The sequence below is a fragment of the Phyllobates terribilis genome, unplaced genomic scaffold, assembly GCF_046119375.1.
Source record: "Phyllobates terribilis strain yellow unplaced genomic scaffold, ASM4611937v1 Scaffold_169__1_contigs__length_4117513, whole genome shotgun sequence".
In the NCBI taxonomy this organism is placed as follows: domain Eukaryota; kingdom Metazoa; phylum Chordata; class Amphibia; order Anura; family Dendrobatidae; genus Phyllobates; species Phyllobates terribilis.
The window spans coordinates 3,887,883-3,906,987 of record NW_027362929.1 but is presented as its reverse complement, the minus strand read 5'-3'; the positions used below and the strand labels follow the sequence as shown (position 1 = coordinate 3,906,987).

General features: G+C 46.7%; 6 non-coding genes and 1 pseudogene across 6 annotated transcripts; all 7 read left to right on the top strand.

Moving 5' to 3' along the window:
• The first annotated feature begins 96 nt into the window (after nt 1–96).
• Nucleotides 97–287, top strand: LOC141209715 (U2 spliceosomal RNA). The gene has a single exon (XR_012279907.1). It is a non-coding gene; the product is annotated as a U2 spliceosomal RNA (small nuclear RNA).
• Nucleotides 288–6,269: 5,982 nt separating this feature from the next.
• On the top strand, nt 6,270–6,460 carry LOC141209863 (U2 spliceosomal RNA). Its single transcript, XR_012280052.1, has one exon. It is a non-coding gene; the product is annotated as a U2 spliceosomal RNA (small nuclear RNA).
• A 1,124-nt stretch (nt 6,461–7,584) lies between these two features.
• LOC141209713 (U2 spliceosomal RNA) lies at nt 7,585–7,775 on the top strand. Its single transcript, XR_012279905.1, has one exon. It is a non-coding gene; the product is annotated as a U2 spliceosomal RNA (small nuclear RNA).
• Nucleotides 7,776–8,894: 1,119 nt separating this feature from the next.
• Nucleotides 8,895–9,085, top strand: LOC141210193 (U2 spliceosomal RNA). The gene has a single exon (XR_012280369.1). It is a non-coding gene; the product is annotated as a U2 spliceosomal RNA (small nuclear RNA).
• A 1,120-nt stretch (nt 9,086–10,205) lies between these two features.
• Nucleotides 10,206–10,396, top strand: LOC141209712 (U2 spliceosomal RNA). The gene has a single exon (XR_012279904.1). It is a non-coding gene; the product is annotated as a U2 spliceosomal RNA (small nuclear RNA).
• A 1,120-nt stretch (nt 10,397–11,516) lies between these two features.
• Nucleotides 11,517–11,707, top strand: LOC141209711 (U2 spliceosomal RNA). The gene has a single exon (XR_012279903.1). It is a non-coding gene; the product is annotated as a U2 spliceosomal RNA (small nuclear RNA).
• A 6,469-nt stretch (nt 11,708–18,176) lies between these two features.
• LOC141210604 (U2 spliceosomal RNA) lies at nt 18,177–18,346 on the top strand (annotated as a pseudogene).
• Nucleotides 18,347–19,105: the final 759 nt, after the last annotated feature.

The following is a 19,105-nucleotide window of genomic DNA, read 5'->3' as shown; positions in this document are numbered from 1 at the left end:
CAGCATGTCTTCTTAACGGGAGTCCAGGTGGCCATCTCCACAAATGGACTTTTCAGAATCCTTGGGTGGCACCGTAGTCGGAAACCAATTCTGGTTATCGCTTCTCGGCCTTTTGGCTAAGATCAAGTGTAGTATCTGTTCTTATCAGTTTAATATCTGATACGTCCCCTATCTGGGGACCATATATTAAATGGATTTTTAGAACAGGGAGATGGAAAAAGAGCTTGCTCTGTCCACTCCACGCATTGACCTGGTATTGCAGTATCTCCAGGACCGGTGCACCCCTTCTTTAATGCAGTTTCTAAAATCAGAAAGAATTGAATTCAATGCTTTTTGTTCATTTTGCTTGTTTGTCGGATTTTGGGATGGACTCATTGGCTTTGCTTTTCTTCTCCTCATTGGATTTTTCATGTTAAAAGTTGCAGAAGCCAGATGACAAGCTCATTTTGGTTCAACTTCAGCAACTGTGCATTGCATTGCCATGTAATGTAATGTAATGCAATGCTATCTATCTAGCTCTCCCTCTATACTTCCTTTTGGATAAACAGACATATTAGGCAAGCATTTTGGAGCTTTCACCTAAATAACTACAGGTGGTGAGATAAGCTGCACAATATAATTGACCTTTCAGTATATTGTTGCACACACACCATCTATTTAGCAAATGCCCTTGTTATCAACAGCAGCCTTTTAAACTCACCTGAGCTAAAAGGTATGTGAGCTGGTTACTCTGCTGCGCTTAAAATTTCTTTTTTGGTTTGCTACAATGCCTTTTCTGAAACGTTGTCTCCCTCTGCTGGAACACTGACTTCTTTCATTTAATGCCTGCAGACTATAAAAGAGAAACCAACCCAAAAAGTTTGGTTGATTAGTCTGTGGCATTCTTTTAAACTGTTGCTTATGGCGGTCTCTGTGAGCTTCTCAGTGACATTCAGCCATCCAGGTATCCCGCCTGCAGTAGACGGAATGTGGCAATGGAACGCTGGCTGCGCGTGTCATAATAGGCTCTGAGCCTTTATATACCTGCGCACAGCAGCAGCCACCTTCAGTCTGCAGGTAATTAATCAGCAACCCTCCTGCTAAGGGTAGATGTAGCACCCTGAGGATTCGGCTGCTACAGGGGTATTGCACCTCAACCCAGAGGTGTGATATTCCACTCCCGGGTAAGGATGGAGTGTGGAACTGAGCTCGGTAGGCTGCATGCACTACACACATCCCATTTCCGAGGGGCAGGCCGACGGTACTCCCACTTAGAAATGTGCAGGTACGACCGTGTCTGTCCCTGGCTGGAGTGGGAGGGGGGTGGAACATCCCAAGTAGTGTAGGGGCAGATAGGGGGAGCAGCCTGGGTAAAGTTAGGAGCTCATTGGGTGCTGGTCACCTGAGCTCGCACATAGAGGGATATATAAGGTGGGCACCAACTAAGATCAGGGTCAGTTGCAGAGAGTCAGCAAGCAGAGGAGAAGAGCGGCCCAGAGTGAGAGAGGAGAGAAGAGAAAGAAAGACCCAGAGGGGGAGCAAGAAAGGACTCTAAGAACCCACATTCAATCCCCGGGTGAAGAGTCGGCACAGGGTACCGGATCCCAAACTGGTGGGGGCAAAAGCACACCCTAGCCAGAGACCGGAGGCCGTGGGCAGCATCTGCCACGGCCACCCATCACATCCACCCCGAAGGCAGACCACGTGGAGGGTCAGGGAACCCAAGGCCAAGGGTCTCCCAACAGAAGGCCCGAGGGAGCTGGACCTAGGTGGATCCCTGGTGGGGACGGCCAGAGGAAAAAATAGAAGGAGAGCTCAGGGTCACGCTCCGGACTTACTTGGGGGTTGGCCGAGTCCAGGACCTGGTGGACGCAGCACGGCTCGGGTGGTCACTTGAAGCTGGAGTGACCGGAACATCAGCAGTGAGTAAATACCCTAAACTGCATAACCCGACTCTGTCTCATCTATGCTGCACCATCACAACCCCCATCCTCTGCACCTGATCCCCCTGAGGCTATACCCCTCCCGTTGGGGGTTATCCTATCAAGCTGCACCAACACCATCAGCCTCAGTGGACCCTGCTGCAGCGGCGGCCGTAGTGACCGCAATCCAACGGGTGGCGTAGTCGACACAAAGAACTTAATAACATCTGTAGGACTGCCACATACAACTGAGCTTGACACCCTGGGCACGGACCGGGTCACAGCCACTCGGCGACTACAACTCCCATCTGATCCGGCTCCGGGTATTCCCCCTAAAGAATATGGCCCAGGGGGTGCGTCAACTTTGGCGTAGTCGGCAGGATTACGTGCCCGCAACACCCGGGTACTGCGTGCCTGAAGAAAAGTGCAAGTTTACCTCAGAAAGAAGTCTCCTGCCGGTTCCGGAGGGTCCCCGCCATCGGACCCCATCACCAGTCGATTCCCGCCGGTTGTCCGCCATTAACAGCTTTTTCCCGCCATCTGCAGAGTTTCCCGCCACTGGGAAGCGGTTCCCGCCATTTCCAAGGATTTCCCGCCTTGGCAGAGCGGACGCCATTATGGGCGTGCCAGAAGATGGTAAGAGGCCGCCTCCCATCGTGGGCCGGGACCGAAAATGGCGCCAAAAGTGGAAACCGCCCCCACCAACAGAGACTGTGATGCTGGAGGTGTCGGTCAGCGTGAAAGAACAGCCCCTGGAGCTGACAGTCACCAAGTTGCCCCGGGACCGCCCTCGAGGTGGGAGGAGACGAAAGAAAAGAACGAAGATGGGTGCTGCCTGGAGGAGTCTGGAGCGAGCGCACCCGGAGGCAAGAAGCCTGGAGAAGAGTATCGGAGGAGCTTACCCGGAGATGGCGAGAAAGCAGAGCAGCACCGGCCCGTTGGCCAGGAGCCTGCTAGAAACGGAGGAAGGAGAGCAGAGCAGCATCGGCCCGCTGGCCAGGAGCCTGCTGGAAGAAGAGCAGAGCAGCACCGACCCGTTGGTCAGGAGCCTGCTGGAAACTACGACCCCACTAGGCCTAGTGGAGGTCCCAGCACAGCTCCCCCGAGACCAGGAGTGTGCACAGACTGCCCTGGAGGGCCTCGCAAGGAGGATGGCCCGGGTACAGCGAGAGACATTGGCGGAGTGGAGCCGAGAGATGGCCCAGCAAACCAAGACCCGGAGCACGCCAACCAAGACGAGGAGACAGACCGCCTCTGAGGATGGCGCGGGAGGACCGAAGGCCGGAGACGGCGCCAAGAAGGGAGCCGAACGAGTGGAGGCAGGTAAAGGGGACGCCTATACCCCAAACCTGGAAACCGCGTACCTGCCCCAGCTCCCCGTCGCAGAGCCCGAAGTCTATCCTGCCGTGCCAGTAACCGCCACGCCACCGCTGCAGACTAGGCCTCAACCGGAAGCCGCCGACGCGACCCCTGTGACGTCACACGCCTCGACCCCGAGCGTGACCAAGCAGGAAATACCACCAGCCTGGTCGCAAGGCCTAGTACCCCCGGGCGCCGCATTACCAACAGCGCCCCCTACCTCCGCGGAGCCCCCGGCCTGGTCGCAGGGCCAAGTAGCCCAGGGCGCCGCCGTCCTAACGGTGCCCTTCACCTTCCAGATACCCCAGGCCTGGCCGCAAGGCCTGGGCAACCCGGGCGCCAACACCACCGCGCCCATAAGACCAAGAGTGCCGCATCTGGGAGAGGACCTGTTTACCCAACACACGTGCCCGGATGGGCAGCCTTTCATCTGGCCCCAGGAATATCATGAACTGGAGCGGCAGAGGAAGGCTGGGGCCATGTGTGCACCCCTGATCCCGGCTCCAAAGCCCGTAAAGAGGATCTCGCCCCCGCTAGAAGAGGCCCAATTTGAGTGGGACCCCACCGGAGAAGATCTCATGGGGTTCACTCAAGAGACCCGGGCAGCTGCAGCAGAGCGTGCTGAGTGCTGCCGCCAGCAGCTCGAGGAGTTTGCAAGGGAGCGGAGAGAGAGGCGGGTCCGGGAACAACAGGCCCAAATAAGGAGCGCCGAGCAGAAGAGCCGGACCAGGAGGAGTCCCCGTGCAGCTCATGGTCCCCCTTCCACCGGGACTGTGATCAAGTTTAACATGCAGCACGGGTGGGGCTTCATCAGAGACCATCACACCCCCGGCGACGTCTTTGTCACGCGCAGAGACGTGGAGTCCCATCTGCCGGAGGGGCACAGAGGTCGTGACCTTTATATCGGGGACGAGGTCACCTTTACCCGGCACAAGTGTGCCAAAGGACCTTACGCCCTCCATGTGCATCGCCTGACAGAAGAGGAGCTGCGGTGTGAGTAGGAAGAGCAAGAGGACCCGGACGGGTCTGAAGCTAAAGGTAACCCCAAAGAAAGAGCAGGAGGAAGACGTCGTTAAGTACGGCAGAGCAGGTGCTGTAAATAGTTACCCGACCGGGGTACCTAGAAACTGTTAATGCAAATATAGTCCCCGTTGGGACCAGCAAGAGTAGACTGTTAACCCGTGTGTTCCCTATCCCCACTGACCGAGGACTGAAAGCGGTCATCCCTTCCCTTTACCTGGCCGAGGACTGAGAGCGGCCACACTACCCCTGTACATAGTTGCGCTTCCTAAGGCGCCCCTACTGGTTTTACCGTAAAACCACCTTTGAGAAAAGGAACTGTCGCATTTTGCCCGGTCAACAGTTGCACAGTGACCGGAGGAGGAGGAGAGCCGACGAGAATGTTTTATATAAAAAGTTTTATTGATGCGCTGATTTATATGATGTTTTATATGTTTTATATGTTTATGTTTATGAAAAAAAAAAATTGTATGTTTGGATGTTTTTGTCTTACAGCCCGAGGACGTGCTGTGATTTACCAGGGGGGAATGTAGCACCCTGAGGATTCGGCTGCTACAGGGGTATTGCACCTCAACCCAGAGGTGTGATATTCCACTCCCGGGTAAGGATGGAGTGTGGAACTGAGCTCGGTAGGCTGCATGCACTACACACATCCCATTTCCGAGGGGCAGGCCGACGGTACTCCCACTTAGAAATGTGCAGGTACGACCGTGTCTGTCCCTGGCTGGAGTGGGAGGGGGGTGGAACATCCCAAGTAGTGTAGGGGCAGATAGGGGGAGCAGCCTGGGTAAAGTTAGGAGCTCATTGGGTGCTGGTCACCTGAGCTCGCACATAGAGTGATATATAAGGTGGGCACCAACTAAGATCAGGGTCAGTTGCAGAGAGTCAGCAAGCAGAGGAGAAGAGCGGCCCAGATTGAGAGAGGAGAGAAGAGAAAGAAAGACCCAGAGGGGGAGCAAGAAAGGACTCTAAGAACCCACATTCAATCCCCGGGTGAAGAGTCGGCACAGGGTACCGGATCCCAAACTGGTGGGGGGCAAAAGCACACCCTAGCCAGAGACCGGAGGCCGTGCGCAGCATCTGCCACGGCCACCCATCACATCCACCCCGAAGGCAGACCACGTGGAGGGTCAGGGAACCCAAGGCCAAGGGTCTCCCAACAGAAGGCCCGAGGGAGCTGGACCTAGGTGGATCCCTGGTGGGGACGGCCAGAGGAAAGGACAGAAGGAGAGCTCAGGGTCACGCTCCGGACTTACTTGGGGGTTGGCCGAGTCCAGGACCTGGTGGACGCAGCACGGCTCGGGTGGTCACTTGAAGCTGGAGTGACCGGAACATCAGCAGTGAGTAAATACCCTAAACTGCATAACCCGACTCTGTCTCATCTATGCTGCACCATCACAACCCCCATCCTCTGCACCTGATCCCCCTGAGGCTATACCCCTCCCGTTGGGGGTTATCCTATCAAGCTGCACCAACACCATCAGCCTCAGTGGACCCTGCTGCAGCGGCGGCCGTAGTGACCGCAATCCAACGGGTGGCGTAGTCGACACAAAGAACTTAATAACATCTGTAGGACTGCCACATACAACTGAGCTTGACACCCTGGGCACGGACCGGGTCACAGCCACTCGGCGACTACAACTCCCATCTGATCCGGCTCCGGGTATTCCCCCTAAAGAATATGGCCCAGGGGGTGCGTCATAGACAGCTGCTCGTTCCACCCCCCCCCGCCTTAATTGGTTCTCCTCCCTTCCAACGGTGTTGAGGCGGGTGGGAACAGCCGGGGGTTGAGGGTACTGTGCTAAAAGAGGTTGAGTTATGCAGATCTAAAACGCGTAGATTGCAGCAGCAGCAAGCCGAAAAGTGCAGGCATGTGAGGGATCTAGAGGTTGACAGCATGTCTTCTTAACGGGAGTCCAGGTGGCCATCTCCACAAATGGACTTTTCAGAATCCTTGGGTGGCACCGTAGTCGGAAACCAATTCTGGTTATCGCTTCTCGGCCTTTTGGCTAAGATCAAGTGTAGTATCTGTTCTTATCAGTTTAATATCTGATACGTCCCCTATCTGGGGACCATATATTAAATGGATTTTTAGAACAGGGAGATGGAAAAAGAGCTTGCTCTGTCCACTCCACGCATTGACCTGGTATTGCAGTATCTCCAGGACCGGTGCACTCCTTCTTTAATGCAGTTTCTAAAATCAGAAAGAATTGAATTCAATGCTTTTTGTTCATTTTGCTTGTTTGTCGGATTTTGGGATGGACTCTTTGGCTTTGCTTTTCTTCTCCTCATTGGATTTTTCATGTTAAAAGTTGCAGAAGCCAGATGACAAGCTCATTTTGGTTCAACTTCAGCAACTGTGCATTGCATTGCCATGCAATGTAATGTAATGCAATGCTATCTATCTAGCTCTCCCTCTATACTTCCTTTTGGATAAACAGACATATTAGGCAAGCATTTTGGAGCTTTCACCTAAATAACTACAGGTGGTGAGATAAGCTGCACAATATAATTGAGCTTTCAGTATATTGTTGCACACACACCATCTATTTAGCAAATGCCCTTGTTATCAACAGCAGCCTTTTAAACTCACCTGAGCTAACAGGTATGTGAGCTGGTTACTCTGCTGCGCTTAAAATTTCTTTTTTGGTTTGCTACAATGCCTTTTCTGAAACGTTGTCTCCCTCTGCTGGAACACTGACTTCTTTCATTTAATGCCTGCAGACTATAAAAGAGAAACCAACCCAAAAAGTTTGGTTGATTAGTCTGTGGCATTCTTTTAAACTGTTGCTTATGGCGGTCTCTGTGAGCTTCTCAGTGACATTCAGCCATCCAGGTATCCCGCCTGCAGTAGACGGAATGTGGCAATGGAACGCTGGCTGCGCGTGTCATAATAGGCTCTGAGCCTTTATATACCTGCGCACAGCAGCAGCCACCTTCAGTCTGCTGCTGGACAGCCAGCAGCAGCAGCAGCAGGAGAGGTAATTAATCAGCAACCCTCCTGCTAAGGGTAGACAGCTGCTCGTTCCACCCCCCCCCCCCCCGCCTTAATTGGTTCTCCTCCCTTCCAACGGTGTTGAGGTGGGTGGGAACAGCCGGGGGTTGAGGGTACTGTGCTAAAAGAGGTGGAGTTATGCAGATCTAAAACGCGTGGATTGCAGCAGCAGCAAGCCGAAAAGTGCAGGCATGTGAGGGATCTAGAGGTTGACAGCATGTCTTCTTAACGGGAGTCCAGGTGGCCATCTCCACAAATGGACTTTTCAGAATCCTTGGGTGGCACCGTAGTCGGAAACCAATTCTGGTTATCGCTTCTCGGCCTTTTGGCTAAGATCAAGTGTAGTATCTGTTCTTATCAGTTTAATATCTGATACGTCCCCTATCTGGGGACCATATATTAAATGGATTTTTAGAACAGGGAGATGGAAAAAGAGCTTGCTCTGTCCACTCCACGCATTGACCTGGTATTGCAGTATCTCCAGGACCGGTGCACCCCTTCTTTAATGCAGTTTCTAAAATCAGAAAGAATTGAATTCAATGCTTTTTGTTCATTTTGCTTGTTTGTCGGATTTTGGGATGGACTCTTTGGCTTTGCTTTTCTTCTCCTCATTGGATTTTTCATGTTAAAAGTTGCAGAAGCCAGATGACAAGCTCATTTTGGTTCAACTTCAGCAACTGTGCATTGCATTGCCATGTAATGTAATGTAATGCAATGCTATCTATCTAGCTCTCCCTCTATACTTCCTTTTGGATAAACAGACATATTAGGCAAGCATTTTGGAGCTTTCACCTAAATAACTACAGGTGGTGAGATAAGCTGCACAATATAATTGACCTTTCAGTATATTGTTGCACACACACCATCTATTTAGCAAATGCCCTTGTTATCAACAGCAGCCTTTTAAACTCACCTGAGCTAACAGGTATGTGAGCTGGTTACTCTGCTGCGCTTAAAATTTCTTTTTTGGTTTGCTACAATGCCTTTTCTGAAACGTTGTCTCCCTCTGCTGGAACACTGACTTCTTTCATTTAATGCCTGCAGACTATAAAAGAGAAACCAACCCAAAAAGTTTGGTTGATTAGTCTGTGGCATTCTTTTAAACTGTTGCTTATGGCGGTCTCTGTGAGCTTCTCAGTGACATTCAGCCATCCAGGTATCCCGCCTGCAGTAGACGGAATGTGGCAATGGAACCCTGGCTGCGCGTGTCATAATAGGCTCTGAGCCTTTATATACCTGCGCACAGCAGCAGCCACCTTCAGTCTGCTGCTGGACAGCCAGCAGCAGCAGCAGCAGGAGAGGTAATTAATCAGCAACCCTCCTGCTAAGGGTAGACAGCTGCTCGTTCCACCCCCCCCCGCCTTAATTGGTTCTCCTCCCTTCCAACGGTGTTGAGGCGGGTGGGAACAGCCGGGGGTTGAGGGTACTGTGCTAAAAGAGGTGGAGTTATGCAGATCTAAAACGCGTGGATTGCAGCAGCAGCAAGCCGAAAAGTGCAGGCATGTGAGGGATCTAGAGGTTGACAGCATGTCTTCTTAACGGGAGTCTAGGTGGCCATCTCCACAAATGGACTTTTCAGAATCCTTGGGTGGCACCGTAGTCGGAAACCAATTCTGGTTATCGCTTCTCGGCCTTTTGGCTAAGATCAAGTGTAGTATTTGTTCTTATCAGTTTAATATCTGATACGTCCCCTATCTGGGGACCATATATTAAATGGATTTTTAGAACAGGGAGATGGAAAAAGAGCTTGCTCTGTCCACTCCACGCATTGACCTGGTATTGCAGTATCTCCAGGACCGGTGCACCCCTTCTTTAATGCAGTTTCTAAAATCAGAAAGAATTGAATTCAATGCTTTTTGTTCATTTTGCTTGTTTGTCGGATTTTGGGATGGACTCTTTGGCTTTGCTTTTCTTCTCCTCATTGGATTTTTCATGTTAAAAGTTGCAGAAGCCAGATGACAAGCTCATTTTGGTTCAACTTCAGCAACTGTGCATTGCATTGCCATGTAATGTAATGTAATGCAATGCTATCTATCTAGCTCTCCCTCTATACTTCCTTTTGGATAAACAGACATATTAGGCAAACATTTTGGAGCTTTCACCTAAATAACTACAGGTGGTGAGATAAGCTGCACAATATAATTGACCTTTCAGTATATTGTTGCACACACACCATCTATTTAGCAAATGCCCTTGTTATCAACAGCAGCCTTTTAAACTCACCTGAGCTAACAGGTATGTGAGCTGGTTACTCTGCTGCGCTTAAAATTTCTTTTTTGGTTTGCTACAATGCCTTTTCTGAAACGTTGTCTCCCTCTGCTGGAACACTGACTTCTTTCATTTAATGCCTGCAGACTATAAAAGAGAAACCAACCCAAAAAGTTTGGTTGATTAGTCTGTGGCATTCTTTTAAACTGTTGCTTATGGCGGTCTCTGTGAGCTTCTCAGTGACATTCAGCCATCCAGGTATCCCGCCTGCAGTAGACGGAATGTGGCAATGGAACGCTGGCTGCGCGTGTCATAATAGGCTCTGAGCCTTTATATACCTGCGCACAGCAGCAGCCACCTTCAGTCTGCTGCTGGACAGCCAGCAGCAGCAGCAGCAGGAGAGGTAATTAATCAGCAACCCTCCTGCTAAGGGTAGACAGCTGCTCGTTCCACCCCCCCCCCGCCTTAATTGGTTCTCCTCCCTTCCAACGGTGTTGAGGCGGGTGGGAACAGCCGGGGGTTGAGGGTACTGTGCTAAAAGAGGTGGAGTTATGCAGATCTAAAACGCGTGGATTGCAGCAGCAGCAAGCCGAAAAGTGCAGGCATGTGAGGGATCTAGAGGTTGACAGCATGTCTTCTTAACGGGAGTCCAGGTGGCCATCTCCACAAATGGACTTTTCAGAATCCTTGGGTGGCACCGTAGTCGGAAACCAATTCTGGTTATCGCTTCTCGGCCTTTTGGCTAAGATCAAGTGTAGTATCTGTTCTTATCAGTTTAATATCTGATACGTCCCCTATCTGGGGACCATATATTAAATGGATTTTTAGAACAGGGAGATGGAAAAAGAGCTTGCTCTGTCCACTCCACGCATTGACCTGGTATTGCAGTATCTCCAGGACCGGTGCACCCCTTCTTTAATGCAGTTTCTAAAATCAGAAAGAATTGAATTCAATGCTTTTTGTTCATTTTGCTTGTTTGTCGGATTTTGGGATGGACTCTTTGGCTTTGCTTTTCTTCTCCTCATTGGATTTTTCATGTTAAAAGTTGCAGAAGCCAGATGACAAGCTCATTTTGGTTCAACTTCAGCAACTGTGCATTGCATTGCCATGTAATGTAATGTAATGCAATGCTATCTATCTAGCTCTCCCTCTATACTTCCTTTTGGATAAACAGACATATTAGGCAAGCATTTTGGAGCTTTCACCTAAATAACTACAGGTGGTGAGATAAGCTGCACAATATAATTGACCTTTCAGTATATTGTTGCACACACACCATCTATTTAGCAAATGCCCTTGTTATCAACAGCAGCCTTTTAAACTCTCCTGAGCTAACAGGTATGTGAGCTGGTTACTCTGCTGCGCTTAAAATTTCTTTTTTGGTTTGCTACAATGCCTTTTCTGAAACGTTGTCTCCCTCTGCTGGAACACTGACTTCTTTCATTTAATGCCTGCAGACTATAAAAGAGAAACCAACCCAAAAAGTTTGGTTGATTAGTCTGTGGCATTCTTTTAAACTGTTGCTTATGGCGGTCTCTGTGAGCTTCTCAGTGACATTCAGCCATCCAGGTATCCCGCCTGCAGTAGACGGAATGTGGCAATGGAACGCTGGCTGCGCGTGTCATAATAGGCTCTGAGCCTTTATAAACCTGCGCACAGCAGCAGCCACCTTCAGTCTGCTGCTGGACAGCCAGCAGCAGCAGCAGCAGGAGAGGTAATTAATCAGCAACCCTCCTGCTAAGGGTAGACAGCTGCTCGTTCCACCCCCCCCCCGCCTTAATTGGTTCTCCTCCCTTCCAACGGTGTTGAGGCGGGTGGGAACAGCCGGGGGTTGAGGGTACTGTGCTAAAAGAGGTGGAGTTATGCAGATCTAAAACGCGTGGATTGCAGCAGCAGCAAGCCGAAAAGTGCAGGCATGTGAGGGATCTAGAGGTTGACAGCATGTCTTCTTAACGGGAGTCCAGGTGGCCATCTCCACAAATGGACTTTTCAGAATCCTTGGGTGGCACCGTAGTCGGAAACCAATTCTGGTTATCGCTTCTCGGCCTTTTGGCTAAGATCAAGTGTAGTATCTGTTCTTATCAGTTTAATATCTGATACGTCCCCTATCTGGGGACCATATATTAAATGGATTTTTAGAACAGGGAGATGGAAAAAGAGCTTGCTCTGTCCACTCCACGCATTGACCTGGTATTGCAGTATCTCCAGGACCGGTGCACCCCTTCTTTAATGCAGTTTCTAAAATCAGAAAGAATTGAATTCAATGCTTTTTGTTCATTTTGCTTGTTTGTCGGATTTTGGGATGGACTCTTTGGCTTTGCTTTTCTTCTCCTCATTGGATTTTTCATGTTAAAAGTTGCAGAAGCCAGATGACAAGCTCATTTTGGTTCAACTTCAGCAACTGTGCATTGCATTGCCATGTAATGTAATGTAATGCAATGCTATCTATCTAGCTCTCCCTCTATACTTCCTTTTGGATAAACAGACATATTAGGCAAGCATTTTGGAGCTTTCACCTAAATAACTACAGGTGGTGAGATAAGCTGCACAATATAATTGACCTTTCAGTATATTGTTGCACACACACCATCTATTTAGCAAATGCCCTTGTTATCAACAGCAGCCTTTTAAACTCACCTGAGCTAACAGGTATGTGAGCTGGTTACTCTGCTGCGCTTAAAATTTCTTTTTTGGTTTGCTACAATGCCTTTTCTGAAACGTTGTCTCCCTCTGCTGGAACACTGACTTCTTTCATTTAATGCCTGCAGACTATAAAAGAGAAACCAACCCAAAAAGTTTGGTTGATTAGTCTGTGGCATTCTTTTAAACTGTTGCTTATGGCGGTCTCTGTGAGCTTCTCAGTGACATTCAGCCATCCAGGTATCCCGCCTGCAGTAGACGGAATGTGGCAATGGAACGCTGGCTGCGCGTGTCATAATAGGCTCTGAGCCTTTATATACCTGCGCACAGCAGCAGCCACCTTCAGTCTGCTGCTGGACAGCCAGCAGCAGCAGCAGCAGGAGAGGTAATTAATCAGCAACCCTCCTGCTAAGGGTAGACAGCTGCTCGTTCCACCCCCCCCCCGCCTTAATTGGTTCTCCTCCCTTCCAACGGTGTTGAGGCGGGTGGGAACAGCCGGGGGTTGAGGGTACTGTGCTAAAAGAGGTGGAGTTATGCAGATCTAAAACGCGTGGATTGCAGCAGCAGCAAGCCGAAAAGTGCAGGCATGTGAGGGATCTAGAGGTTGACAGCATGTCTTCTTAACGGGAGTCCAGGTGGCCATCTCCACAAAAGGACTTTTCAGAATCCTTGGGTGGCACCGTAGTCGGAAACCAATTCTGGTTATCGCTTCTCGGCCTTTTGGCTGCGATCTAGTGTTGGTTTTACTGGCATTGGTTGTAGTTGGAAGGTGCCTGGGGTACCCCGCCTCTTGGCCTTGGGTTCGGGTCCCACTCTTGTAGTGGGGCTTAGGCCCTTGCTGCTATAAGGAGGTGGGCTTAGTCCCTGGGCAACGGGTTGCGATCCCAGCTGTACAGTCCTAGGATTGTTCAGCGACTCCTTAGTTGCGGAAATCCCCCATTATTGGTTGCGGAAATCCCCGTTTTCCTGTTGCGGAAATCCTTGTTTCACCATGGATTCAGATCCAGGTGAAATTCCGACCTATGCCCGGTTACGGCATACGGTGCGGTTTTACTTCCATGAGGGAGGTAAAGATAACAGAGGTTTACGTTTTATTGTGGATGATCTTCTTGTGAAATTTTTTTCAATCCAGAAATCCGAGATCCTGGCAATCCAAGACTACCCGAAGCGTGGTGTATACGATGTCACATTCACTGAAAAAGGTATCCACCAAGATTTTTGCCGTAAAATGAATGATCCTGATATAATTTACCAGAGAAAGCCAATCTTTAAAAGTGTTAAAATTGTCGAACATGAATTAGATGTGATAAAAACTGTAATTGTTAAAATTTACTCTCCTTATACAAAAGAAAGCGATGTTATTTCATTTTTATCCAATTATTTCAGCAAAGTGGTAAGCCATGGAAAAGTTATGAATGAGTGCGGAGTTTGGGCGTGTAAGTGGAAATTTACGGTGACATGTATTAAGGACCCTTCAAGTCCGGGGGGTATAAGACTTCCCCCAGCACGTTTTAGAATTGGAAACACGAATGGTGACCTCTTTTTTAATGGGATGCCAGCATTCTGTAGGAAATGCAAAAAATACGGCCATTCTAACTGTGACATTACTTGTGTAGCCTGTGGGAGCAAAGACCATAAAACTGAAAATTGTACAACTGGAATTTTTTGTAGCAACTGTGTTTCCAGAGGTCATGCTTTTTCTCATTGTCCTTTTAGGAATACCTCAAAGAGAGCTCAAGCTGGGCAAACAGAGAGACCTTCACCCCCTGAACCAGAAAAGCCCTCACCCCCTGACCAACCCTCGGCTGGTTCGGACAAGCCCGCGGAGGAGAATGAGGGGGAGAGTATGGAAATACCGACCGAGGATGGTGAGCCATGGTGTACTGTTGGAAACTCGAAGCAAAAGAGGGAACGGCGTGGTAACCCACAAACAGAAACCCCTGCGGAGGGACCGAGGGTGGGTGCTACAGGCCAATCCTCACCTTCGAATCCTCCTGGGAATACTCAAGGGCGCGAACAGTCTGGCCAAAAAAACGCAGGTTGCACGGAGTGGATAGGGCACCTAAGGAAGTACCCCCACCGGAAGCCCCGGATGGAAGTGGGAAACCTCAAACGGTGCCTTTACAGGGTGAGGAGGTTGCCAATGTCCCACCCCCTTCAGAAATGGAGGGGGAGATGGAGATGGCTGACTCAGTGATCCTGGAAACTCCTGAAAATAAGTGGTCAACGTCTGAGACGCATGTGCTCGATACGATTCCCCCAGATGGTGCCTCGATAGGGGTCCAAATGGGGGTTCGTGAGCAAAGAGGCAGGCAATACGACCAAGCAGAGTTGGACAGAATGGAACAAGAGTATATCCTGGGAGGTCTACGGTCTGGGACACTAACAGATGAGGAGTCCTCCGTGACGGGCTCTCTGTTGACGATCAATGATCCCTCATCTCCTGGAATAGAAATATAAACCAGCTGAGGTAAGAGTTTGAAAGAATGCTAAATTTCCTTTTTTTCTCTTATGGCAGGGATTAGTGGTTTTTCTCTTAACGCTAGAGGGTTGAAAACTAAGACCAGAAGAGTTGCTCTCTTTGATTTTTTATCCTCTCTAACAGCTACAGTTTTCTTTTTACAGGAATGCTGCATCCCACACAGTTTAAATTATACAGAATATGAGACTGATTGGGCACATGGACCCTCAGTATGGTCAGGATCAAACGGGTCCAGGTCAGCAGGGGTCGCCATTCTTTTTAAAGGGAATGTTTTTATTGACTCTGTTCAAGAGGTTTTACCAGGTAGAATTTTATTAGTAAAAGCTTTTATTGATGGTTTTAAATGGCAATTTTTAAACTTTTATGGAGCCACAGATAAGCAAGAAAGAGCTGATATGTTGAATATGTTACCCTTATTTATTAATGATTCTGTCCCTCTTATTTTATCAGGAGATTTTAACTGCATTTTAGGTGGAGAAAAAAAGGTTCTCAAGCTCCACAAGTAGGAATTATGATAAAACGTCTTTTATGTTAAAAAATGTCATACAAGATTTTAATTTAACAGATGTTTTTAAGGAGTGTAATAAAGACTTGCCTGCAGAGGAATGGGTAACCTGGAGCAACGTGAATTGTAGCTCCAGGATTGATTTTATTTTCTGCTCTAAAAATGTATTGCCTTTTAAATGTGAGCCTTTATCTAATGTTTTTTCTGATCACAAACTTTTATCCTTTTATGTGAAATGTAATGATTTTAAGAAAAAAGGAAAAGGTACCTGGAAGTTAAACATTTCCCTTTTAGAAGACCCCCAAGTTTTATCTGATTTTACTGAATTTTATTTACATTTTAAAAGAATAAGAGACCCCCATATCCCTATAAGTAGGTGGTGGGAAAAGATGAAAAAGAACATAAGAGATTTTTTTATGAAGGTTGGGGTCCAGAAAGCTAGAGAGAAAAGAGAATTTTATTGGCAACTCAACACTAGATTGGAGACCTTATATAAATTGAAGAGCCATGAGATTGAAGTAGATAAACAAATTAGTGACTTAAAAAGTGAAATTCAGCATACCTTGGAACAGAGAGGTAAAGAGTTAATTTTCCATGCAAAGGTCCAACATGTTGAAAATAATGAAACCTGTTCACGATATTTTTTTAAATGTATGGTGAAAAATCGTGTTTTTATTGAATCAATGGAAGGTAAACAAGACATAGAGGGTATTTTAGCTAAAGTGCATGAATTTTATTCCGAGCTTTTTAACACAAAATCTGTTGATGACCATTTTATGAAAAGTACTTTGGATGAAATTACAACTGTTTTAGACCCTGTCTCACAAGATGTTTTATTACAGAGTCTAACTGAAGATGAGATATCTGAGACCATAAGAAGCTTTAAGTCTGGTAAAGTACCGGGGCCTGATGGTATACCCATAGAATTTTATAAGGTTTTTTATGATATTTTACAGGAGGATTTATTTTATGTTTTTAGTGAGGTTTTTAATACAAAAACCCTACCGAACTCCTGGAAGAAAGGTGAGGTCTCCCTTATATACAAAAAGGAAGACAAAACGCAACTAAGAAATTGGAGACCTATCTCCCTTCTAAATTGTGATTACAAAATAATGGCAAAAATTTGTGCAAATAGACTTAAAAAGGTAATAGGTAACATAATCCACCCAAACCAAGTGTGTGGCATACCAGGAAGGAGTGTTTGGGAAAATTTGAATCTAATCAAAGATGTAATAGATGACACAAAGTCGAGGGGAAATAAGCTGGCGGTCCTGTCTCTCGACTTTGAAAAAGCATTTGATAGAGTGTCACACCAATTCCTTTTTAATGTTTTAGCTAAAATGGGTATACCAGAAGGTTTTTTATGCTCTCTCAAAGCATTTTATCATGGTTGCACTAGTAAGGTTTTAGTAAATGGTTTTAAGACAAGTGATGTGTTTTTAAATTCTGGTGTAAAACAAGGTTGCCCTCTGTCCCCCTTGTTATTTATTTGTGCCCTTGAACCCCTACTCAGTGTCTTAAGGAGAGACAAGCAAATCCGAGGCGTCCATTTGCCAGGTGGGGGAGGGCTAGAAGCAAAAGTTACTGGATATATGGATGATGTAGCCATAACATGTAAAGATGCCCTGTCTATCCGGAAAACACTACGGCAAGTGGAATACTTCTGTGGTGGATCTGGTTTTAAAGTAAATTTTAATAAAAGCTGTATTTTAAATGTGGGGAATATGATTTTAAATGATGTACCGGTTCCTGAATGTGACTCTGTAAAGATTCTAGGTGTGATTTTTAACGAAACAAACAAAGGTAAAGAAAGCTGGGATCTTGTGGCACAAAAGGTAAATCAAAAACTATGTATGTGGAGGTTGAGGAAATTAACAATGGAAGGGAAGGTACTAGTTATAAAAATGGTAATTGTGCCTTTGTTATTGTACTTAAGTTTGGTGTCCCCCCCCCCCCCACACATACCTTTACGAAAATAATCAAAGCTTGCTTCACTTTTTTCTGGAGCTCCAAGATGGAGAAATTGAAAAGAGAGTTAGTGGTCAAGCCTAAAGAGAAAGGCGGTAAAGATTTCCCCGATTTTAGAGCTTTTGTTTTAATAAGATTTTTTGTTTTATGTTTTAATGCACTGTCGAAAAATAGTTATTGGTCATATTTTATCCGTTTTAACACAGGTTATTTTATGAAACGTCATGGATGGTTTGAAACAGTTTTAAGTTCCCCATATGCTCTTAATACACCAGAAAGCTATAAGATTTTAGGAACTATTGTAAACACGTATGACTTAAAAGGGAAAAGTGCAGAAGACTTAAGAGATAGCAAGATGATTTTAAATGGTTTCAAACAAAAGGAATCAATTGTACAGATTGGGAATTTTAATGATAATAAATGTACTGACATATGGAAAGTTATTAATGAACCCTATCTTTTTAATTCCCAGAAGGACCTGGCCTGGAGCTGTGTGCATGATTGTCTTCCATGTCGGGCATTCCAACACCGAAGAGGACTCGTGAGAACTGCCAGATGTCCAAGACAAAGATGCCTCGGAGATGAGACTGTTTTACATGTTTTATGGACTTGTCACTTTGCACGACAAACATGGACTACAATATTTCCCTTGCTTCAAAAAATGACAAACATTAAGGATCTTACTTTTGAAACTGTCTTATTTGGTCGTGTGGAGTGCCCCAACGCCAGCAAGAGGATCATCGCATGGAAGACAATCAGTACCATCAAAGAAGCTCTATGGAAGGCCAGGAACATCCTTCTTTTTAAACACGATATTTTATCTGTGAAAGATGTTTTAGAGTTGGCTTTCAGTGAAATGTATATGTATTATTTATTGGATAAAAAGAGAAATGTAATTTTATCAAAACAATGGCTGGTAAAAGAATGGAACACAGCAATCTAAACACATTGTCTGTATTTTAATGTAATTTTATTGCCTTATTGAACTGAAATCAATTTATGTACGAATGTATTTTAAAATGTAATGATTTTATGTTCATATCTAATGTATTGTAATTAAGTTTTATCCAATAAACGGGTGTGCCTATGTTTGGGTACATTCCAAGTCAAAAAAATCTGTTCTTATCAGTTTAATATCTGATACGTCCCCTATCTGGGGACCATATATTAAATGGATTTTTAGAACAGGGAGATGGAAAAAGAGCTTGCTCTGTCCACTCCACGCATTGACCTGGTATTGCAGTATCTCCAGGACCGGTGCACCCCTTCTTTAATGCAGTTTCTAAAATCAGAAAGAATTGAATTCAATGCTTTTTGTTCATTTTGCTTGTTTGTCGGATTTTGGGATGGACTCTTTGGCTTTGCTTTTCTTCTCCTCATTGGATTTTTCATGTTAAAAGTTGCAGAAGCCAGATGACAAGCTCATTTTGGTTCAACTTCAGCAACTGTGCATTGCATTGCCATGTAATGTAATGTAATGCAATGCTATCTATCTAGCTCTCCCTCTATACTTCCTTTTGGATAAACAGACATATTAGGCAAGCATTTTGGAGCTTTCACCTAAATAACTACAGGTGGTGAGATAAGCTGCACAATATAATTGACCTTTCAGTATATTGTTGCACACACACCATCTATTTAGCAAATGCCCTTGTTATCAACAGCAGCCTTTTAAACTCACCTGAGCTAACAGGTATGTGAGCTGGTTACTCTGCTGCGCTTAAAATTTCTTTTTTGGTTTGCTACAATGCCTTTTCTGAAACGTTGTCTCCCTCTGCTGGAACACTGACTTCTTTCATTTAATGCCTGCAGACTATAAAAGAGAAACCAACCCAAAAAGTTTGGTTGATTAGTCTGTGGCATTCTTTTAAACTGTTGCTTATGGCGGTCTCTGTGAGCTTCTCAGTGACATTCAGCCATCCAGGTATCCCGCCTGCAGTAGACGGAATGTGGCAATGGAACGCTGGCTGCGCGTGTCATAATAGGCTCTGAGCCTTTATATACCTGCGCACAGCAGCAGCCACCTT